The sequence below is a fragment of the Lagenorhynchus albirostris genome, chromosome 9 (genome assembly GCF_949774975.1).
Source record: "Lagenorhynchus albirostris chromosome 9, mLagAlb1.1, whole genome shotgun sequence".
Classification (NCBI taxonomy): Eukaryota; Metazoa; Chordata; class Mammalia; order Artiodactyla; family Delphinidae; genus Lagenorhynchus; species Lagenorhynchus albirostris.
The window spans coordinates 75,915,800-75,941,740 of record NC_083103.1 but is presented as its reverse complement, the minus strand read 5'-3'; the positions used below and the strand labels follow the sequence as shown (position 1 = coordinate 75,941,740).

The following is a 25,941-nucleotide window of genomic DNA, read 5'->3' as shown; positions in this document are numbered from 1 at the left end:
AAAAACACAATAAAAGGAATTAATGACAGACTAAGTAATACAGAAGAATGCATAAGTGATCTGGAAAATAGATTAATGGGAAACACCAAATCAGAACAGCAAAAAGAAAAACAAACAAACAAAATAACCATTTAAGAAACCTCTGAGACAGCATCAAGTATACTAATATTTGCATTATAGGGGTCCCAGAAGGAGAAAAGAGAGAGAAAAGTGTTGAAAACGTATTTGATGAAATTATGGCTAAAAACATCTCAAACCTGGAAAAGGAAACAGATATCCAGCCATAGGTAGTGGAGAGGGTCCCCCAAAAGGTGAGCCCAAATGAACCCACAACCAGATGTATCATAATTAAAATGACAAAAGTTAAAAATAGAGAATTCTAAAAGCAGCAAGAGAAAAATAAATACTCATATACAAGGGAACCCCCATAAAGTTATCAGCTGATTTTTCAGCAGAGCCTTTGTAGGCCAAAAGGGAGTGACATGATATATTCAAAGTGCTTAAAGGAAAAACCTGCAACCAGGATACTCTACCCAACAAGATTATTATTTAGAATTTAAAGATAGATAAAGAAACCTCTCAAAGAAGCAAAAAACTAAAGGAGTTCATCAATACTAAGCCTACCCTAAAAGACATGTTAAAGGGTCTTTTTCTAAGTGGAAAAAAAAGGTCATAACAAAAACTAAATATCTATAGGAAAGAAAAGATTCCACTAGTAAAAGAAAATATATAGTAAAGGTTGAGGATCAACACTTGAACAGGCTGGTATGAAGATTAAAAGGCAATAAATTGCAAAACAACTATAACAACAATAATCAGTAAAGGGATAAATATGAAGATGCAAAATATGCCACCAAAAGCACAAAATGTGGGAGAGAGGAGTAAAAAATGTAAATCTTTTAGATGTTTGAACTTAAATGACTACCAGTTTAAAAAATGTAGATATAGGTCAACATATATGAACCTCATGGTAACTACAAATTAAAAACCTGCAATAGATACTCAAAAACCAGAGAGAAAGGAACCCAAGTATACTACCAAAGAAAATCATCAATGTGCAAGGGAAGAAACTAAAAGAAGAAGAAAAGAACAGAGAAGAACTACAAAAACAACCAGAAAATACGTAACAAAATAGCAATACCTATCAATAATCACTTTAAATGTCAATGGACTAAATGCTCCATCAAAAGACATAGAGTGGTTGAATTAAAAAAAAAGACCCATCTATATACTGCATACAAGAGACTCACTTCAGAGCTAAAAACACACGCACATGCTGAAAGTGAGGAGAGATTTCATGCAAATGGAAATGACAAGAAAGTGGGGATAGCAATATTCACAGACAAAATAGACTGTAAAACAAAGTCTATAACAAAAGACAAAGAAGGACAGTATATAATAATAAAGGGATCAGTACAAGAAAGGGATAAAACACTCATTAACATATATGTGCCTAATACAGCAGCACCTAAATATATAAGGCAAATATTAACAGACATAAAGGGATAAATTGACAGTAGTACAATAATAGTAGGGGACTTTAATTCCTCACTTAAATCAATGAACAAATCCCCAAGGCAGAAAAATCAATAAGGAAACAGTGGTCTTAAGTGACACATTAGAGCAGTTGGACTTAATAGATATCTACAGGACTTTCCATCCCAAAACAGCAGAATACATATTTTTTTCAAGTGCACATGGAACATTCTCCAGAGTAGATCACAGCCTAGGCCAAAAAGCAAGTCTCAACAAATTTAAGACAATAGAAATTATATCAAGCATCTTTTCCAACCAAATGGTATGAAACTAAAAATCAATTACAGAAACAAAAGTGGAAAAAACACCAACACATTGGAGACTAAAAACATGTTACTAAAAAATCAATGGATTAAAAAGAAATCAAAGAGGGAATCAGAAAATACTTAGCAAGAAATGAAAATAAAAACAGAATCTTCTAAAAGCTATGGGATGCTGCAAAATAGTTCTAAGAGAGAATTTTATCATGATACAGGCGTACCTCAAGAAACAAGAAAAGTCTCAAATAAACAACCTAAACTTCTGTCTAAAGGAATTAGAAAAAGAACAAAAAAAGCCCAAAGTCAGCAGAAGGAAGGAAATAATAGAGTGGAAATAAATAAAGACAAAAAAACAAGATAGAAAACATCAATGAAACCAAGAGCAGGTTTTTTGAAAAGATAAACAAAATTGATAAAGCTTTTGCCAGGTTCATCAAGAAAAAAGAGGTTGCAAATGAGCAAAATAAGAAAAGAAAGAGGAGAAATAACAACAGATATTACAGAGATACAAAAAATCATGAGAATATTATGAACAGTTATATGCCAACAAATTGGACAACCTATAAGAAATTGACAAATTTCTAGGAGCATACAACTTTCCAAGACTGAATCAGCAAGAAATAGGCAATCTGAACAGACCAATTACTAGTAGTGAAATTGAATTTGCAATTAAAAAAAAAAAACTATCAGCAAATAAAAGTTCAGGACTGGACATCTTCCAAGGGGAATTCTACCAAAAATTTGAGGAAAGTTAGTACCTATCCTTTTCAAAATATACCAAAAAATTATAGAGGAGGGAACACCCAAATTCATTCTATGAGACCACCATTACCCTGATACAAAAACCAGACACAGACACTCCATAAAAGGAAATTATAGGCCAATATCTCTGATGAATATCAATGCACAAATTCTCAATAAGATATTAGCAAACCAAATTCAACAATATATAAAAAGGATCATACACCATGATCAAGTGGGATTTATTCCAGGATGCAAGGATGGTTCAACATTCAGAAATCAATCACCACACTAACAAAAGGAAGGATGAAAATCACATGATCATCTCAATAGATGTAGAAAAAGCATTTGACAAAATTCAACATTGATTCATGGTGAAAAATCTCATCAAAGTTGGTATGAGGGATATATTTCAATATAGGAAAGGCCATTTGTGACAAACCCACAGCTAACATCATACTCAATGGTGGAAAGCTGAAAGCCTTTCTCTAAAATCAGGAACAAGACAAGAATGCTCACTCTCACCGCTTTTATTTAGCATAGTATTGAAAGTACTAGTCACAGCAATCAGACAAGAAAAAATATATAAAAGGCATCCAATGGGGAAGGAAGAAGTAAAACTGTCACTATTTGCAGATGACATGATATTACGTATGGAAATCCCTAAAGTCTCCACCAAAAAAACTATTAAAACTAATAAATGAATTCAATGCAGTTGTAGTATACAGTACAGATTAATATACAGAAATCTGTTGTATTTCTATTTACTAATAACAAACTATCAGAAAGAGAAAGCAAGAAAACAATCCCATTTAAAATTATATCAAAAATAATAAAATACTTAGGAATAAACTTAACTAAGGAGAAGGAGGTGAAAGACCTATACTCTAAAAACTGTGAAACATTGATGAAGAAAATTGAAGGTGATACAAATAAATGAAAAGAGATTTGTGTTCATGGATTGGAAGAATTAATATTGTTAAAATGTGCATCTTACCAAAAGCAATCTACAGATTTAATGCTATCGTTATCAAAATACCAATGACATTTTTCACAGGTTTAGAACAAATATTCCTAAAATTTATAGGTAACCACAAAAGACCCTAAATAGCCAAAGCATTCTTGAGAAAAAGGAACAAAGCTGGATGTATTAATATCATACTCCCTGTCTTTAGACTGTACAACAAATTACAGTAATCAAAAAGAAGATGTGGTGTACACACATACACACACCAACACAATGGAATATTACTCAGCCATAAAAATGAAATTCTGCTACTTGCAACAATGTGAATGTGTATAGAGGTTATTATGCTTAGTGAAATAATTCAGACAGAGAAAGACACTCTATATTATCATTTATACGTGGAATCTATAAAATAAGACAAATGAACGAATATAATAAAACTGAAACAGACTCAAATGACATAGAGAACAAACTAGTGGTTACCAGTGGGGAGAGGAAAGAGAGATGGGCAAGATTGGGTAGGGGATTAAGAGATACAAACTACTTTGTATAAAATAAATAAGGACAAAGATACATTGCACAGGAAAAACATAAATTAAATAAAATATTTTGGGCTCAGGCTCAAAAGTTGGTTTCATGACTCAGGTTTGCTTTCCTCTTGGTTCTCTACTATAATTCTTTATATATATACTGTATGTAATATATTAAAATATGTATAACATATAAATATATAAAACTGTATACATATGTAAATTTGTGAGTCTCTATCTGCAGTGTGACACCATCTCTAATGCTCAGCTAAATCATGTCTTATTCGCTTCCCCTTGGTTCTCTGCCATCCCATCTAGCAATATATTCATAACCAAAGCTAGTATTTTCACTGCTCTCAAGTCAATCTCCACTTTCCCTACTTAATTTTCCAGTATTCTTGGAATCATCCTTTTTCCTTCTGTTTACACTCACTTCTAAGTAATGTGTCTTTCACTTTTTACTCTTATGTTCCACTCTCATTGCCACAGCCCTAGTTCAAACATTCAAGGCTTCACATCTAAATAATCAGAATAGTCTCTTTGTATAATGATTTTTGTTTTATTTTGAAGACATATCTTCTGTAAATATTTAAAATAGTTTATCATAAAATATAGTTAAACAAAAATAAACAAACAAGCTAAAAATAAGCCCCAAATTCCACTGCTCTGTTTGTTAAATAGGATTTGTTTAATCCCATTTAACCAACACTATTTGTGAGACCTTTTGGTCAGTCTTTTCCCAAGCACTGTGAACATGTGTGTGGGTGGGTGGGGGAGTGAGAGAGAGGTACTGTGCTAGGCACTTTATATATAGAATATCCTTAATTATTCAGAAAATTCCATGAGGTAAATATGATTATTCTCACCATACAGATGAATAAACTGGGGCTTGGAGAGTCCTGCAAAGTTATGGAGCTGGTTAAGGGGAGGAACAAAAGAAGTCGGATAAGGGGGGCTTCCCTGGTGGCAGTGGTTGAGAGTCCGCCTGCCAATACAGGGGATACGGATTCGTGCCCTGGTCTGGGAAGATCCCACATGCCATGGAGCAGCTAGGCCCATGAGCCATGGCCACGGAGCCTGCGTGTCCAGAGCATGTGCTCCACAACGGGAGAGGCCACAACAGTGAGAGGCCCGCATACCATAAAAAAAAAAAAAAAAAAAAAAAAAGAAGTCGGATAAATCCCCAAACCTGTGCCCTTATCACTATAATATAACACAACAATGAGAACACATTGTACACACAATAAATGTGACTATTTTTAATGCTAAATATGCATTTTATAAACATGGAATCATAGTATGCATATTACATCTAACCAACTTTTAAATTGTATAATTTAAATTTTTATATCAAACATATATTTAAATTTTTAACAATATTCCATTGAATGGCTGTAACATACTTCATTTATCTCTCTCCATTGATAGATATTTCATTATTTCCCTTTTTGCACTATGAGAAAGAAATTTCAGTAAATATTTGTGAACATACATCTTTATGGATGATGGAATTACAAGTATTTTTTATGTTTATGTGAAATTCTCAATATTGAACACATATATATAGTGTGGATTGGCACCAAAGGGGGCAAGAGAATGAGGGGAAGCCATCGCCAGGGGCCAGGCCTGCTGCTGCTATATTCTCATGGACCACAAAGGAGGGTGAAAGTTCTAGATTCAAACCTGGCCTTTTAGGTCCCCATGATGTAATAGTTTTAAAAGTTTCAAGAAAGCAGAAGAAGAAAGAAAACAATCTCAGCCTAGTGGTTGCCTAATCTGTGCTTGAACACTTGCAGAAGCAAGGAGCTTACTATTTTCCCACAACTCCCAATTCAGTTCTTGCCTGTCTTTAACATTTTGGGAGCCCAAGGCAAGAAGCTCATATATTATGTGCCTAAATATTTAAAGTAAATCCTTCAAGCTAAAAAAAAAAGTTATTATTTTTTTTTCTACTCTTGGCATCATCCCATACTATGAGGTACCTGGTCTGTATGTGCGTGGACATCTTGCCCACAAGTCTGAAGTCTGCATTTTCCCCCTTTGGAGCCCCCAGACTTGGATGCACACACAGGCTTGGGTGCATATATTAGAAAGGAAACTCTTAGAAAAGGCTTGGGAGTGCGCATAAGGATGAGATTATTTCCGACTGGTGGAATAGTTTCATGAAAGAAGGGCATTTAAGCTATGGGCTCCCACAGGTGAAAATGGGAAAGAAGAGAGGAAGTATGTGTGAGGTGTAGGCAGAAGCAAAGGAGTGAGTGAATGCTGGTATGAGTGAGAAAGTGTGGTGAGGAAGCTGGTAGGGATTTTGTAAGACAAAGACCTATGATAGGTTAGGAGGACCTAAAATGATGTAAGGAGGTGGAACTTTATCCTATAGGTAGTGGCAAATTACTAAATTTGTGAGCATGGAAGTGACATAGTTGATTAGATCTGTATTTTAGGCCACCAACTTCAGTAGCGAAATTGAAGGTGAATTGTAGGTATAGATCAGTAGAGAAACTGAATAGTCCTTCAAATTTCCTGCCTCTGAATTTTTCCTCACAACGTTCCCTCACAGTAATGGAATAAAAAGTATTACTTCCTAGGCAGTCAGTCATGAAGTGTGGAAAGACAAATGGTGAGTTTAATGTTGGTCCCTAGGTCTACCATCATGCAGCACATATAGCAGAGGACTAGTAACAGTATCCCAGCAGACACTTGCCTTCAGAAGGATGTCCAGTTCTGTTAGTGTGGAACCCATACAATGTCTTAAAAGATTTTGGTTTTCTGGAGTTTTGGCAATAGATTTGTTGGGTGTGTGTGTGTGTGTGTGGCATTAAATACACAAATGCTGAAGACCTGAACCCTATTTGCTATTTACAGTCTGGAGAGGGGCAGAGAACAATGGGTCTCCTGTATGTCTCTGTACTGAAGGAGCTGATAAAAAGCAGAGAGAGGAAAGATAAAGACAGTTACCTTTGGGATCTAATTTGGGAATCTGAAGAACATTGCAAAACAAAATCTGTGTACACACAGGGAAAGTAAAATATCTAGCAATTATACTCTGTTTCTCTAGGCATAATTGTGGACTTTAAAAAGTACATATTATTTATAAGGAACACTATAATTATAATCATTCCATGAAATACATTATTTCCTGGACTACCTGTAATAGCTCCTTTGAGGCTGTCTGTGGAAGGCCAAATTATTGTTCTAATTTTGGTATGTTGGTTACGGCACAGAGGTGAGGGTTGGTGACAGTCATCACTGGCTGTCAAATACACACAATCACGTGCTGTGAAGTTTTTTAGGGTGAAGTTCAGATATTGTACATAAAGCTTCTCAATTTAAAAAAGACGTGTGACTTGGGTTTGTTGTCTTACCTATTTACTTTGTGAAATTGAATGTAGAGCTGTTAAAGTCTTAGGTATTGCCCTCCTCAATCTCTATTCTTATAGTTGATGATGTCAGCGACACCATTTCCTTTTTTCCTTGCTCTGATTATCCAGTCCTTCGTTCTGCCTCACAGCTTTTCCTGCTGATCTCTTCCTCTTTATCTTCTGTTTGTCATACTTCCTGACTGCTCAAAAAAGAAGATCAAAGAAAGCTGACCATCAAGAGACTTGGGTTTTTATAATCTCAGCTCTGCCACTTAGTTAGTGGCATAACTTTGGGCAAATCCTATTACCTTTCTTATCCTAAATTTCCTTCATCAATACAAAGTGGAGTAGGAAATAGATGACCTCCCAGGTACTCTTCAACTCTGACATTTGTGACTCTAACAAACCCAGGATGTAATTATTATAACAGTAGTAAGATATATAACTAAAGAACAGCTGCTCAAAAATATGAAGTGCTTTTGTGGTAATACTACAGAGACATCATGAATGCTGCAAAACACTTCATGTGAATTAATTTTCTTATATTTTTATGAGGTTTTTTCTCTCCCAACCCAAAAACTATTTGTCAATGGAGAAATTTACTCTGTTTTTTCCTTTAATCACCATGTAGTACTATATTCAAATTTAAGGATGCTCTGGCCACTAATAATATATGCTAACATTTCTTGTGGAAGAATATTCTGAGATCTAGTTGCTGTTGCACTTATTAAATCTCATGGATAAATGATTGGTTATATAACAGTCTCTATTCTATATCAAATAATGAATGAAGAACAATTATCCAGAAATTAAACATTTTGCAGAGCATCAATTACTACAAAGGAACTGAGATTTGAAAACCAAGACCTGAGTTTCAGTCCTGGACTCAACAATTCTTAGTTTGTACCCAAATCCAATTGGGTCCAAGTGACTCAAAATCTTAGCATTATATTTACTCTCGTCACAGAAAATATTCTTGAAAGACAATGTGATGTAATTTCTAGCCAGGAAAGAGAGTAATAGCAGTATTCATGAAAAGCAAAAGGTATTTTAGAAAATAAAATAACTTGTTTCTGTTATTAAGCAGAAATCACAGTTGGATTTGTGATCAAGGGAGTTATATGTGACAAATATAACTCCTGGTTAATGAGATCCAGGCCAGAATGATTGGGAGCAGAAATAAAGTCAGAAGCCATTTGAGGGAGGGAAAAGAGGAGCAATGAGCATAGTATTAGAATATATAACTTCGAGGTGGTAGCAAAAGTTATTTGTGGACATGTCTGATAGGAAATTGAAAATAAAGCCTAGCGGTATATGTTGAGGTACTATTTGTGCAGAAATTATAATTGAAGCCTTATTAGTAGATCTCTGAGAGAGAGTATAGAGTACAGATTTTCAGACTTTAGTGGGAATAAGAATATCTTGGAGTTGGTGATTCTGACCACAGAGATTCTGATTCAGTGGGCTTAGGATGGGACAAAGAAATCCATATATTCCACTAGCACCCCAAGGATTTTGATGCAGATAGTCTGTGCCCTATACTTTAGAGCAGTGGGTCTCAAACTTTAACATGCATCAGAATTACCTGGAGGGCTTGTTAAACCACAGATTGCTGGGCCTCACCCCTAAGGATTCTGATGCAGTAGACCATGGGGCCAGGCAAATTACCATTCTAACAAGGCAAATGCTTATGCTGCTGGTCTGGGGACCACATTTTGAGAATGCCTACCTTAGAATGATTTCACTGACATATAGATATTAAAAGAGATTCAAGAACAGACTTCTGGAAAATAATCACTTTCAGGGGCAGCAGAAAGAAGAAGAACTGGTGCACAGTTATAAACCCAGAGATAAGCACCATAGGAGTAAGCTGGCTTGAAGATGCAAGTGAGTGAGGGACTAAAAAAGGGAGCAAGTGTCTGGAACAGTCTAAAAGGATGTGGCTAAGTCATAGGAAGAGTGAGCTTGAGTGAAGTAGGAGGACTTTGAGCTCACCTCCCTCATGAACACATCAAAACTATAACTACACATAGAGCAACTCTTGCTGAAATTGACCTGAAGACTAGCAGACTGGCTCCTCTACAACCAAGGCTGTAAAGAAAGAATCACATTGGGTTTAGTAGGAGGACAGGAAAAGTGATCTAGATGGGACCTGCACCCCTAGTGGGTGACCCAGAAGAGGCGGGTGATATCACAGGCTCATGGATCCTCCCTGGGGAGTGTGGGGTTCAAGCCACACATTAGGCATGCCAGCCCTGGAGTCTGACACCAGGAAGACAAGCCCCTTTGTTGGTTTGAGAACCAGAGGGGCTTACAAGAGAGCTGTAAGGAACCCAGAATCTGTTCTTGGAGAGTGTGCACACAGTCTTGCTTACTCCTGGGAACACTGTGGAGACTACAGATTGAAAACTGCCTGGTGTTCTGGCCTGCTTGCCAGGATCACCCAGTATGCCCTACAGCCCACACTGGGTTCCTGCTCCTGCATCTCCTCTCCAGCACTGATCCCCACTAAGGTGGAGGCAGCCATTGCCAAGGAGAGTGTGCACACTTGGAGGGAACAGAACTGGTCTGGGCCCTGACCCTGCCTCTGACCAGGGCAGAGGCAGATATTGCCAGAGCAGGAGTCTGTGTACAGACTTGGGAGGGAGTGGAACCAGCTCCAGGGTAGAGGTTGCCACTGAAGGTGAGTGCATCTGTGTGCAGACTTGGGAACATGTGGAAACAGCTGAGTAATATGACTCCAACCACTTCAGTCCTGACCCAGTCTCTAATCAAGGTGGCATACCTGGGAAAAAGTAAAACCAGTGCAAAAGTGCAGCCCCAAGACCTCAGGCCCCAGCCATACCCTCAATCGTCATAGAGATGGCTATTACATCTGGGAGAAGCCCAACTCGCTTAGGGCTCCTGCTCTAGCCCCTTGGGCCCTGACCCCACCCCCAATAGGACAGTGACTGCCATTGAGCCTAGAAGAAACCCAGGCTCACACCTGGCTTTGGCTTCAGCCCCTCTGAATCCAGCCCTACCTCCTAGCAAGGTGGTGGGTGCCAGATCACCCAAGGGGAAGGCACAGCCTGTGCTCATTTCAGATCCAGATCTCCCACCAAAGCCACTGGGCACACATAGACTGCAAAGGGATGCTCCCACGCAAAGATTTGCTTTCAGAGACTGGGATAGATAACTGTTTCACCCAATTTTGTAGAGACAGAGAAAGTTAAACAAAATGAGAAGACAGAAGTATATGTTTCAAATGAAAGAACAAGAAAAAAAACCCTAATGAAAAAGAGATAAATAGTCTACCTGATAAAGAGTTGAAAGCAATAATAATAAGAATGTGAAATGAGAAATGACTTTGGGAAAACAGTAGATGAACAAATGATAATTTCAAAAGAGAACTAGAAAATATAAAAAAGAACCAAATAGAGCTAAAGGATGTAATAATGGAACTGAAAAATACAGTAGAAGGAATTAACAGATTAGGTGATACAGAACACTTAAGCAATCTGGAAGACAGAATAGTGAAAATCACCCAATCAGAATAGCAAAAGAAAAACAAACAAACAAAAAAAGAGGATCATTTAAGGGACCTCTGGGACAACATCAAACATACTAACATTTGTATTATAAGGGTTCCAGAAGAAGAGAGAAAGAAAGGGGCAGGAAATATATTTGATGAAATTATGGTTGAAAACTTCCTAAACCTGAAGAAGGAAACAGATATCAAGGTACAGGAAGCAAAGAGAATCCCAAACAAGATGAACCCAAAGAAACCCACAGCAAGATAAAGATAAAGATAATGATAAAGATAAAGACTTTTAAAGGCAGCAAGAGAAAAACAAAGAGTTACATGCAAGGGAACCCCCATAAGGCTATCAACTGATTTTTCAACGAAAACTTTGCAAGCCAGAAGGGAGTGGCATGATATATTCAAAGAGCTGAAAGGAAGAACCTGCAACCTAGGATACTCTACCCAGCAAGATTATCATTCAGAATTGAAGGAGACATAATGAGCTTCTCAGACAAGTAAAAACTACAAGAGTTCATCAATACTAAACCCATCTTGAGTCTTCTCTAAGTGGAAAAGAAAAGGCTACAACAAGAAATAAGAAATTATAGGAAGGGAAAAATCCCACAAGTAAGGGCAAGTATATGGTAAAGGAAGTGGTTCAACCACTTAAATAAGCTAGTACAAAGGTTAAAAGACAAAAATTATAAAATCAACTATAACTACAATGAACTGTTAAGGGATAGGCTTGAAGATGTAAAATATGACATCAAAAACACAAAATGTGGGGAGAGGAGTAAAAATGTAGATCTTTTAGAGTGTGTTTGAACTTAAATGACCTCCAGTTTAAAACAAGTAGATATAGTTATAGGTCAACATATATGAACCCATGGTAAACACAAATCAAAAACCTACAAAAGACACACAGAAACTAGAGAGAAAGGAACACAAGCATACCACTAAAGAAAATCACCAAACCACAAGGAAAGAAATGAACAAAAGAAGAAAAGGACAGAGAACTATAAAAACAACCATAAAACAAATAACAAAATGGCTCTAAGTACATTCCTATCAATAATGACTTTAAATGTCAATGGACTACATGCTCCAATCAAAAGACATAGGGTGGCTGATTGGATAGAAAAAACAAGACCCAAGACCCATCTATATGCCACTTATAAGAGACTCACTTCAGAGCTAAAGACTCACGCATACTGAAAGTGAGGTAATGGAAAAAGATATTTCATGCAAATGAAAACAAATGGGATATGTATATATGTACAATGGAAAATTATTCAGCCATAAAAAGAATGAATTTTTGCCATTTGCAACAACATAGATGGACCTGGAGGGTATTATGCTTAGTGAAGTAAGTTGGACAGAGAAAGACAAATACTTCATGTTTCTACTTATATGTGAAATCTAAAAAATAAAGCAAATGGACAAATACAACAAAACAGAAACAGACTCCTGGATACAGAGAACAAACTAGTGGTTACCAGTGGGAAGAGGGGTTGGGGGAAGCCCAGGATTGAGGAAGGTGATTAAGAGGTACAAACTACTAGATATAAAATCAATAAGGTACAAGGATGTAATGTACAGCACAGAGAATATAGCCAGTATTTTATAATAATTTTAAATGGAGTATAACCTATAACATATTGATCCATTATGTTATACACCTGAAATTAACATAAAATTGTAAATCAACTATACTTCAAATAAAAAATTTGAAAAATATGCTCAACATCACTAATTATTAGGAAAATGCTAATCAAACTAAAAATAAGATACTGGAACTTACCTAAAGTAGATCTTAAATTTAAAAAGTTAAAAACATGAAGCATTCACATGGAGGTGGATCATTTGGAGCTCTCATACATTGCTGGTGACAATGTAAGACAGCATAACCATTTTGGAAAGCTGTACTTCAGCTCCTTATAAAGTTAAACATGTACGTACTGTATGACCCACACAAAAACCTATACATGAATATTTACAGCAGCTTTGCTTATAATAGTTAAAAAAATGGAAAACAGTAGCTATCATTCCACAAGTGCTTAGAAAAACAAACTAAGGTACATCCACACGATGGAATACTGTGCAGCAATAAGAAGAATGGACTTTAGATTCGTGCGTAAACATGGATGAATCTGAGATGCACTTTGCCAAATGAAAGAACTCAGACCTGAAAGGCTACATGGTGTATGATTCCAATTATATGACATTCTGCAAAAGAAAAACTATAGGGAGGAAAACAAGTAAATGATGCCTGGAGCCATGGGGTGGGCAGAAGAGTTGTCTTTAAAGGAGTAGCACAGGGGAATTTGGGGTTGGGGTTTAGAACTCTTCCATATGGAACTGTGGTGGTAAATACATGACTCTATACACTTGTCAATCCTTTAGATGTATACACCACAAAAATAAACAACTATGTACTGCACATTAATAGAAAATCAACAAGTATGTGAATAAAGATGGAATATAGACTGTGCAGAAAAATGAAGGTCATAGCTACTTAACTGGATGTCAGAAAAGGATGTCAAGATCAGGAAAATAAAGAGAGGGGAGAAATCTTCAACTTCTTATTCCATTGAAAAGTCCTTGCTTTCTTTCCTTTCTCTGGTGCACTTGTCCTGCAAAATACCATTACATGTTTGGTCAGCTCCCATATATGGCTATTGAGTGCCTCAAAGTAACTAAAACCTTTTCTGAATAAAGGTATTCAACCCCATGTATTGTCCTATTTTTCCCAGCTAAGCTCTCTTTCACATTTCTCATATTCCCAAAACCCATTTTTTAAATTACCTAACATTTCCACCATATCTCCTCAATACTCTCAGCAGATAATCTGGTGACCTCTTTCAATGTCTTGAGCCTTGATCCTTTCCTTTTATTTGCCAGTGTACGGAATAATTAGTTGGTTCTCTATCATCCTCCAAAAGTGAGCACTGAGGTTGTTTTTAGTGTGATCCTGAACTCAGGGATTTAAAAATATTTTATTATGTTTTTATCTATTAAATTATCATTCTTTTTGATACTCAAATTCTCTCAATTTTGGCCAGTAGGAAATACTTCAAACTGGACTCATCCTGCTGGTACAACCTCAGTAATCACCGATAGCTCTTTTGCTTTCCAGTATGACAAACTTTCCAGATCCATATTGTATATACCTTGTCTGAGACTGGGATTCAGCCATTTGTTCAAGAAGCCTTTACTTATTTTAATTTTTAAAAAGCTTACCAGCTGGAAATTGCAGTGTGTTCAGAATTACAGGGTGTTTTCTATTCTCTTTTTGAAGCACTCTCCTTTTGTTTCTAATTTTTCTTTAACTTAACTGGATGATTCTTCTCAGTCTTTATAAGTATTGATTTCCCACACAATCTCAACATACACACACTCTCCAGGTGATCATATCCATTCCTCTAATCTACAAAAACTACACCCTTACGACAATATTTTTCAATCTAAGCTACCAGCAAGGGCATCTCTTATAAACTCTCTATTCCTCATCACATTTCTTCATTCTTTTTTCTTTTTAAAAATCCCTCCCTTACACCTTACACCACCCTGTTTCCCCTCCATATCTGTTAATGTCACTCCACTACCACCCATGCAGATTTTCAAGCCAAAATCTAGGGGCCCTTGTGGAGTCCCCCTCTTTTTCTCATTTATCACTTGCAGCCCATTACTGAGTCCTGTCAATATTAACCACTACCAGAGTGGACCACAACACCCTAACCTCCAGAAGTGTTCAGCACCTCCTAATGGGTATTCTGCCTTGACTCTTGGACCCTCTTCAGACTACTCTCAGCAGAGCAGCTGGCAGAATTTAAAAAAATGCTTAGACATGTTACTAATCTCAGCCTAAAACCCAAGGCTTACCATCACATTTAGAATAAAACCCAACCCTTTATCATGGCCTTCCAGGCCTCTGTTTACTTCTCAGCCCTGATCTCTCCCCTTATTCACACTTTGCCAGCCAAATGGCTGTGTCTATTCCTTAGACACACCAGGTTCATTCTTCTCGCTGAATCTTCACTCTTTCCAATAACTCTCCTGGGAATGTACTCCCCTATCACATCTCTTATTTCTAATAGCTCTCTTAGCAGTTTCCTTCATCCATCTGGAATTTATTGCAAATGTTTATTAAATAATAGAACGAATAAGTGGATAAAGCTGAATAAATCAATATTTCTTTCTTCAATTTTGTTCTCCTTCAAAAATCTTTAATTTTGATGTCAGAATGAGATCAAGTACCAGGAGTAAAGGGAGAGGAAAGATACAAGAACTTGAAGGTAGGAAATGCTTAGTATAGTTATTGTAGTTCAAGTACTGGAAAATTCAATGAAGAACATGTAGAAGTAACCTGGCATCTTTGTTGGAGTCTTATGTGAATATTAAACTTTAGATTGTTAACAATAACAAGGACACACAATATTTAGATCTATAGCTTAGGCAGTTTTAATTGATATGGAGATATGCTACTGAAATGCCTTTGCCCCTAAGATTGTACCAAATTTTCACTTGGAGTTCTGTGATGTGAGACTTGAAAATTTGTGAAAAGAAATGAAAAAAACACTATTTTCATATATGTGTTATATGGTTTTCCTTGGCTAACTATAAGAAACAATGTTTTCAGGGAATTTTACAGCACTTAACAGTCTTGTTCTACTGTCTTTTGGCCTCCATTATTTCTGATGAGAAATTAGTAGACATTCAAATTGTTGTCCCCTAAATGTAATGTATAATTTTTCTCTAGATGCTTTCATGGTATTTTTACTTTTGATTAATTTTTTTTTTTAACAGTGTGACTATGATGTGCCTAAGCATATGGTTTTCATTGCACTTATTCTACTTGGGGTTCACTGAGCTTTTTGAATCCATAAATGTATCATTTACAAAATTTGAGAATTTTAAATCTATTATTTCTTCAAATATTTTTTTCTGCCATATTCTCTCCTCTCCTTCTGGGACGTCAATTACACATATGTTAGATCCTTTGTTATATTCCTATAAATCCTGATCATTTGGTTTCATTCTTTTTTCCCTCTGTTACTCAGATTGGATGATTTCATTGATCTATCTTTAAGTTCACTGATCCTTTCTGCTATGTATTCATTCTGCTTTCAGCCCATCTACTGATTTATTTTTCACATTTCATGTTTTTTCATTTTAGAATGAAAAACTTGATTTTATTTTATAGTTTCTATTTCTTTGCTGATATTTCCTATCTTCTTATTCATCACAAGCATGTTTTCCCTTACTTCACTGAGCAGAGTTATAACAGCAAGCATAAAATCTTTGTCTACTAATTCTAACACAGAGGTTATCTTGGGATTAATTTCTGTTGATTGTCTTTTCTATTGAGAATTGTTGATATTTTCTTGGTTCTTTATGCAAAGTGATTTGGCATTATATTCTAGGCATTCTGAATATTATGTGTGGTGGCTCCAAATTCTGTTACTTTCTTATGAGGAATGTTTATTTTTTGTTTCTTGGATGTTTGTTTGTTTGTCTAGACAGACAATAAACTTGTTTGGACTCAAACTGAAAACTCATTCTCTCGGGTGGAAGCTCCAATTTAAATTACACTCCCTTATCCTTAGCTAGGTGGCTTCTGGTTGCATGGTTCAGGGGCTACCAGAGATTTGGGCACATTTATATAGAGAAGCTGAGGGTCCTCTCTATTTATCTCTCTTTTCCAGAATTCCCCCTTCACTATCCAGTTGCTGTAGTCTCTTAAATTCTTTCTTCTAGTTCTTCAGTCTACAAGGACTATCTATGGGTTTTAATAAATACTTTTAGTAACAACACTAGGCACTGACTACCTGCACTCTCAGGTTAAAAGTCATAAAAACAGGAAACTCACCATGGTAGTTTCCTTTGCCTTTGTCCAAGTGCTGATTTCCCTCTTCCTTTTGGTCACTCTCCAATAATTTCAGGTACATTTTTGTCTGTTTACTTGTTTTATTTTGTTTTGTTTTTGCACTGAGTTTATAGTTGGTATCCACAGGAGACTCAGTATGATAGAGGTGTATTTAGCTATCCTGGCAGTAGAGTTTTAAGGAACATTCTTTACTTAAAATTTAAAATAAAGTTTACTTAAAATTATAGTATTTTTGATATCAAAGTATTAAAATATATTTAAATGAGAGATAATAGTTAATGTCTATTATTATCCAAAATCAGTCTTTTCTTTTCCCTTCAAGACTTTTCTTGGACGTTTAGAATGAAAGATTATAGAACAGTTTCATAGTTTATCCTTTTCTGTAACTTATTAAATGCAATTTTCATTACTTGGTTTTATTCAGTGACTATTTTGCATGGGCATAGTTTTTGGCCATGGATATACATTGAAGGGTAAGTTAGAATATCTACCCTTAAGAAGCTCTATTTAATAGAGGAAACCAAATACATCAACAAGTATTGTAACAGAGGTATTAACTGCTATATCATAGATAGTTCCAAAGTGCTTTGGGAACACATGGAAAGGTAAAATTAGCTTTGTTTGTAGAGTAGGTGTGGAGGGACCAAGGAAAATACTGTAGGAAAAGATAAGACTTATAAACTGAGCCTTGAAAGTTTATAAGAGCACACAGGTAGTTCAAACAGTGTGATATATATATATATATATATATATATATATATATATATATGTATATATGCACATGCATACATACTGAGGGTCAAAAGCCATGAATAGTTACCTTTTAATGATGCTGTGCACACTATGTAGCTATAAATTTAATTAATTTGATACCATAATTGACATTTCAGGAGAGAATGTGATTTCATTAGGGAAGGCAATGATTTCTTTAATTCACTTTGAAAAAACTTTTAATTTTGAAATATTATAGATTTATAGGAAGTTGCAAAGATAGTACAAAGAGTTTCTGTGTATTCTTCATCCATCTTCTCCCAATGGTCACATCACACATAATTATAGTACAATATAAAAACCAGGAATTTAATATTGGTATAATGTATGTGTATAGCTCTATGCCATTTTAACACAAGTATAGATTTGTGTAGCCACCACAGCATCAAGATAACAGAACCATTACGTCACCATAAAGACTTCCCTCATGCAACCTCTTTATTATCACATGCACTCGCCCCCTCCAACTATCCCTAACCTCTGAAATCCACTAATCTCTTTTCCATCTTTATAATTTTTTCATCTTGAGAATGTTATATAAGTAGAATCACCTTATGTGACCTTATGAGACTGGCTTTTTTCACTCAGCACAATGCCCTTAGATCCAACCAAGTTGTTGCGAGTACCTATATTTATTGCTGTATGTTTTTCTCTCAACATTACTCTGGCTGCATTCCTAAATGTTGATAAGTTGGGTTCTCATTTTCATTAAATTCAATATATATTTTTGTGTCCCTTTAGACTTCTTTCTGAATCCATGGATTATTTTGATTCCAAGTGTTTGTAGGTTTTCCTGTAACCTTTTTGTTACTGATATTGATTTAATTCCACTGTATTCAGAGAACATATTCTGTATGATTCCAGTTCTTTTAAAATTTGTTGAGGTATCTTCTATGACTCAGGATAGGGTCTGTTTTGGTAGATGGTCCATGGGTGCTTGAAAAGAATATTTGTTCTTCTGTTGTTGGGTACAGTGTTCAATAAAGGTCTCTTAGCTCATGTTAGCTGATATCTTTGTTGAGTTCTTCTCTAGTCTTGTTGATTTCTGTCTAATTGTTCCATCAATTACTGAGGGAGGGGGTTTAAAGTCTCTAACTATAACTGTGACTTGTCTATATCTCCTTTCATATCTATCAGGTGTTTTTAAAAAAAATTGAAGTGTAGGTGATTTACAGTGTTGTGTTAGTTTCAGGTGTGCAGCAAAGTGATTCTTTTTCAGATTCTTTTCCATTTTAAGTTATTACAAGATATTGAGTTTAATTCTCTGTGCTATGCAGTAAATCCTTGTTGTTTATCTATTTTATATACAATGGGGTGTATCTCTTAATCATAAACTCCTAATTTATCTCTTCCTCCCCATCCCCTTTCCCTTTTGGAAACCATAAGTTTGTTTTCTATGTCTGTGAGTCTGTTTCTGTTTTGTAAATATGCTCATTTGTATCACCTTTTTAGATTCCGTGTACAAGTGATATCATATGATTTTTGTCCTACTCTGTCTTCCTTACTTTAATTAGTATGATAATCTCTAGGTCCATCCATGTTGCTGCCAATGAGATTATATCATTCTTTTTATGGTTGAGTAATAGTCCATTGTGTAGTTCTCAATCTCTCTCTCTCTCTCTCTCTCTCTATCTATCTATATATCACTATACATCTCACATCTTCTTTATCCATTCATCTGTTTAGGTTGCTTCCATATCCTTGGCTATTGTAAATAGTGCTGCTGTCAACATTGGTCACCCACCCTCTCTTCATCCAAATATCCAATCTGTCAAGGAAGAAGTCTGTGAAATTGGGCTTGAGGGTAGAGAATGGTATTTCCTAAATCAGTTTGGGCTCTGGGCATTAGATGTGGGTGGAGCCAGAAGGAGGGTCCAGTGCTAGGTTTATAAAAGAAGGAAGCAAGACATCTTGACGTTAACTATCATCACAACTGCTTCAGTTCTTGCTGGGTCGACTTCGTTCTTCCCTGGAGGTAGGGACTTGCAGGGGGCAGGGGAAAAGCTGAAAGTATGGAATGTCAGGGCTTCTTGTGCAGAAAGTGGGTCAGGAGTGGGGGTGGGGTGGGGGGATGGGAGGAATGGGGGATGGCTAAGCCCCCACATGTTCTGGGGAACGCCCACACAGGAGAAAGATGGATGGGCCAGGACTATGTACTTGGAAGTACCAGCTATGCCCCTGGGACTCTGACCCTTACCGGGGTGTGAGCCTGGCAAGTTGGTTTTACTTTTCAGTTGACACTACCCTAGTAGTGTTGACACTACCCTAGTTGACATGTCCTAGGCTCTGGGCTAGGCCATGAAGTGGGGAGGGGGGTGCTTGGCAGGAACAAGGTGGAGGGGAGGAGAGGAGACACAGGGGTCTGCCTGGAATGCTTTGGCCTCACCCACCCTGTGCTCCAGTCTAACAGTGACTGAAGGAAGGAACCCGCCACCATGGGCGAAGAGAAGACCCATATCACTATCATCAGCCATGTGGACTCTGGCAACTCCACCATCACCGCCAGGCATCTCATCTACAAGTGTGGAGGGGTCGACAAGAGGACCATCGAGAAGTTTGAGCAGGAGGCAGTGGAGGTAATGCACCTACGGTGTCTGTGTCTAGGACTGGCAGGGAGCTGGCGGAAGGATGTCCAGCTCCTGGGTGGGTCTGGTGGCAGAGCATGGACAGCAGGGTGCGCTGTTGGGTCTAAGGCACCGCTGAAGTTGCCAGGCTAGACCCCTCTGCTCACCGTCGATGACGCTCTACTCACTGCCATCCCTCTGTAGACGGGCAAGTGCTCCTTCAAGTACACCTGGGTGTGGGACAAACTGAAGGCAGAGAAGGCAGAGAGAGAGCAGTGGCAACGCCATCGACATCTCCCTGTGGAATTCTGAGACCAGCAAGTACTACATCACCATCATTGATGCCCCGGACCACAGGGACTTCATCAAGAACATGATCATGGGCACCACCCAGGTAAAGTAGCCCATGTTCCCAGGGGCCTCCCTGTGGGGGGGAGGGGCGGTGGAGGGAGGGAGGAGAGGTTCGGAAGGGGAGGAAACTTAGGCTTTATTTCTGGGACTTGGGGAAGGTCAGTATCGTAAGCCTTAGAAGGTTTTCCTCACCCCATACCAATCATCAATTCTGAAAGAACTGGAGGAGGACAGACTCTAATGAGGAGGCTCAGACACTGTCCCCCTTTCAGGCTGGGGCAGGGACCAGGTTTTCTGACACCCAGACAAGTAGGTCACTTGGGGTCCGGGAGGAAGGAGCTAAAACCTCATGTGTGGTACTGGGTGAGAGTTTAACTGGAAGGTGGGACCTCTGTGCACAGCAGCAACCAAGGGACCCACGAATTTGTCCACTTCTGGAGAGGGTCTCATGCCATTGCACACGTTCCCGGAGCTTTACCAAGGGGCCTGGGGCTGCCCGAAGCTCTAGCGTCTTCCCAGCCGGTCCGGCGCTCCCTCCTCTAACTAACCCCTTGACCCCGTGATGTCTGTGTCCTGCAGGCTGACTGCGCAGTGTTAATCGTGGCCGGCTGCTGGGCGAGTTCTAGGCGGGCATCTCCAAGCAAGGGCAGACCCTCAAGCATGGGCTGCTGGCCTTCACCTTGGGCGTGAAGCAGCTGATCGTGCCCGACAACAAGATGGACTCCACCGAGCCCACCTATAGCTCCGCGCACTTCCAGGAGATCACGAAGGAAGTGAGTGCCTACACCAAGAAGATCGGCCTCAGCGGTCTTTGTGACCATCTAGGGCTGGCACAGCGACATGCTGGAGCCCAGCACCAACGTGAGTGCAGGCTGGGTCTGCGGGCGGCCGGGCGGGTGGGCAGCTGGCGCGGGTCCTGGTCCTGGTCCTGGTCCTGGGGTGGGAGCCCAGGTAGCCACGCCCCAGGCTCACCTCTCTTTGCTCTGCATCCCCATCCCCACATATGCCTTGATTCAAGGGCTGGAAGGTTGAGCAAAAGGAGCGCAGCGCCACCAGGGTGACTCTGCTGGAAGCTCTGGACTCCATCCTCCCTCCCACTTGCCCGGTCAACAAGCCCCTGAGGCTGCCTCTGCAAGACTTGTACAAGATTGGAGGTGAGGTGACAGGGCTTCTATAGGAATGATGGAGATGAATGAGCTCTGGTGTGTGATTTGCCAGGGTTCAGATCCTGACTTGTGAGCTGGGATAAAGTGCCAAAGGCCCCAGCACTTCCAGTTTATCTGATACACAGCATAAATAGCCAGTCATCAGATTCAGCACTTCCTACCAGTGCTGCAGGTGACCTTGGTGCTTGATCCCAAGAACCAAGGGACCTCCCAGGAAGCCATTTCTCACTGGGTGGGTCTAGAATTGTTGTGACTGCCTGTCCTTTTCCTATTGTACAGGTATCGGCACTGTGCTCATGGGCCGTGTGGAGATCGGCTTCCTGAAACCCGCATGGTGGTCATCTTTCCTCCAGCAATGTCACCACTGAGGTCAAGTCTGTGGAGATGCACCACGAGGCCCTGCCTGAGGCCCTGCCCAAGGCCCTGCCCAGTGACAATGTGGGCTTCAACGTGAAGAATGTGTCCCTGAAGAACGCGGCAACGTGGCCAGAGACAACAAGAACGACCCCCCAGATGGAGGCCCACAGGCTTTGTGGTGCAGCTAAACGCCTGGGGAAGTCAAGGGCCTTGGCACTCTTCGGTGGTGGAAGTGCTTGTTAGGAATTAGTCCTGAGGGACTTCCCTGGTGGTCCAGTGGCTAAGGCTCAGGCTTCCAATGTAGGGGGTCTGGTTGGATACCTGGTCAAGGAACTAGATCCCACATACTGCTAACTAAAGTTACCAACATGCTACGAAACTAAAGTTCTATTTTAAGGTCCATAGGCTTTGAAGTGTTTTCCTACGCAGGGCTCTATCCCATCCTTCTCCCGTTTCCCTCAAATGTAAAACGATATTACAATGGCATAGTGTCAATAGGTTAGTCCAACACTACCATGTCTGTCCCTCTCACCCACCCTCTCTTTAATATGTATTTTTTAAACTAAAGTATAATTGATTTACAGTGTTGTGTTAGTTCAGGTGTGCAGCAAAGTGATTCAGTTCTCTCTGTATATCTATCAAACTATATCTATTCTTTTTCAGATTATTTTCCATTACAGGTTATTACAATATATTGACTATAGTTCCCTGTGCTATGCAGTAGGCCTTTGTTATTTATCTATTTTATATATAGTCGTATGTATCTGTTAACCCCAAACACCTAATTTATTCCCCCCCACCACCCCCACTTTTCCCTTTGGTAACCATAAGTTTGTTTTCTATGTCTGTGAGTCTGTTTCTGTTTTGTAAATAAGTTCATTTGTATCATTTTTTTTAGACTCCACATATAAGTAATGTCATATGATGTTTGTTTTTCTCTGTCTGACTTCCTTCATCTTAGTATGAAAATCTGTAGGTCTATTCCTGTCCTCTCCTCCTCTCCATTCTGTTCCTGCCCAGCATGCCCCTCCCCACTTATAATGGAAAAGAATCTGAAAAAGAATATATATACATAGATATATGTATATATATACATATATCTGAATCACTTTGCTGTACACCTGAAACTAACACAACACTGTAAATCACCTACACTTCAAATATTTTTAAAAAAACTGATAGATATGAAAGGAGATATAGACAAGTCACAGTTATAGTTAGAGACTTTAAACCCCCTCCCTCAGTAACTGATGGAACAATTAGACAGAAATCAATAAGACTAGAGAAGAACTCAACAAAGATATCAGCTAACATGAGCTAAGAGACCTTTATTGAACACTGTACCCAACAACAGAAGAACAAATATTCTTTTCAAGCACCCATGGACCATCTACCAAAACAGACCCTATCCTGAGTCATAGAAGATACCTCAACAAATTTTAAAAGAATTGGAATCATACAGAATATGTTCTCTGAATACAATGGAATTAAATCAATATCAGTAACAAAAAGGTTACAGGAAAACCTACAAACACTTGGAATCAAAATAATCCATGGGTTCAGAAAGAAGTCTAAAGGGACACAAAAATATATATTGAATTTAATGAAAATGAGAACCCAACTTATCAACATTTAGGAATGCAGCTAGAGTAATGTTGAGAGAAAAACATACAGCAATAAATATAGGTACTCGCAACAACTTGGTTGGATCTAAGGGCATTGTGCTGAGTGAAAAAAGCCAGTCTCATAAGGTCACATAAGGTGATTCTACTTATATAACATTCTCAAGATGAAAAAATTATAAAGATGGAAAAGAGATTAGTGGATTTCAGAGGTTAGGGATAGTTGGAGGGGGCGAGTGCATGTGATAATAAAGGGGTTGCATGAGGGAAGTCTTTGTGGTGACGTAATGGTTTTGTTATCTTGATGCTGTGGTGGCTACACAAATCTATACTTGTGTTAAAATGGCATAGAGCTATACACATACATTATACCAATATTAAATTCCTGGTTTTTATATTGTACTATAATTATGTGTGATGTGACCATTGGGAGAAGATGGATGAAGAATACACAGAAACTCTTTGTACTATCTTTGCAACTTCCTATAAATCTATAATATTTCAAAATTAAAAGTTTTTTCAAAGTGAATTAAAGAAATCATTGCCTTCCCTAATGAAATCACATTCTCTCCTGAAATGTCAATTATGGTATCAAATTAATTAAATTTATAGCTACATAGTGTGCACAGCATCATTAAAAGGTAACTATTCATGGCTTTTGACCCTCAGTATGTATGCATGTGCATATATACATATATATATATATATATATATATATATCACGCTGTTTGAACTACCTGTGAGCTCTTATAAATTTTCAAGGCTCAGTTTATAAGTCTTATCTTTTCCTACAGTATTTTCCTTGGTCCCTCCACACCTACTCTACAAACAAAGCTAATTTTACCTTTCCATGTGTTCCCAAAGCACTTTGGAACTATCTATGATATAGCAGTTAATACCTCTGTTACAATACTTGTTGATGTATTTGGTCTCCTCTATTAAATAGAGCTTCTTAAGGGTAGATATTCTAATTTACCCTTCAATGTATATCCATGGCCAAAAACTATGCCCATGCAAAATAGTCACTGAATAAAACCAAGTAATGAAAATTGCATTTAATAAGTTACAGAAAAGGATAAACTATGAAACTGTTCTATAATCTTTCATTCTAAAAGTCCAAGAAAAGTCTTGAAGGGGAAAAAAAAGACTTTGATTTTGGATAATAATAGACATTAACTATTATCTCTCATTTAAATATATTTTAGTACTTTGATATCAAAAATACTAAAATTTTAAGTAAACTTTATTTTAAATTTTAAGTAAAGAATATTCCTTGAAACTCCACCTCCAGGATAGCTAAATACACCTCTATCATACTGAGTCTCCTGAGGATACCAACTATAAACTCAGTGCAAAAACAAAACAAAATAAAACAAATAAACAGACAAAAATGTACCTGAAATTATTGGAGAGTGACCAAAAGGAAGAGGGAAATCAGCACTTGGACAAAGGCAAAGGAAACTACCATGGTGAGTTTCCTGATTTTATGACTTGTAACCTGAGGGTGCAGTCAGTGCCTAGTGTTGTTACTAAAAGTATTTATTAAAACCCATAGATAGTCCTTGTAGACTGAAGAACTAGAAGAAAGAATTTAAGAGACTACAGCAACTGGATAGTGAAGGGGGGATTCTAGAAAAGACAGATAATTAGAAGAGACCCCAATAGCCAAAGCAATCTTGAGAAAGATGAACAAGCTGGAAGCATCACATTTCTTGATTTCATACGATATTACAAAGCTATAGTTATCAAAACAGTATAGTACTGACATAAAAACAGACAGATCAGTAGAACAACAGAGAGCCCAGAAATAAATCAGTAGTCATGCATGACTTTGAGCGGTTTAAGAATTCAGTTAAGGAAGTATCTGAAAATGTTGTAGAAATAAGAAGAGAACTAGAATTAGAATTGGAATCTAAAGGTGTGACTGTATGTATTCCTGCATTCTCATGTTACAACTTTAACGAATGTGGAGTTGCTTGTTATAGATGAGCAAAGAAATTGGTTTCTTGACACAGAATCTACTCCTGGTGAGATGCTGAGGATGGCTGAAATAACAACAAAGCATGTAGAATATAACATAAACTTAAGTTGATAAAGCAGTGGTTGAGAACATTTAGTCCATTTTTGAAAGAAGTACTACTGTGGGAAAAATGCTATCAAGCAGCACTGTATGCTCCAGAGACATTGATCATGAAAGGAAGAGTCAATCAATGCAGCAAACTTCATTGCTGTCTTAGTTTTAGAAACTGCCACAGCCACTCTAGCCTTCAGCAAACACCACCGTGATCAGTCAGCAGCCCTCAGCATCAAGGAAAGACCCAC

The 25,941-nt window shown here is 37.9% G+C and overlaps 1 pseudogene; it reads left to right on the top strand.

The window, feature by feature from the left end:
• Positions 1–19,994: 19,994 nt before the first annotated feature.
• On the top strand, positions 19,995–22,185 carry LOC132526524 (elongation factor 1-alpha-like; annotated as a pseudogene).
• The last annotated feature ends 3,756 nt before the right edge of the window (positions 22,186–25,941 follow it).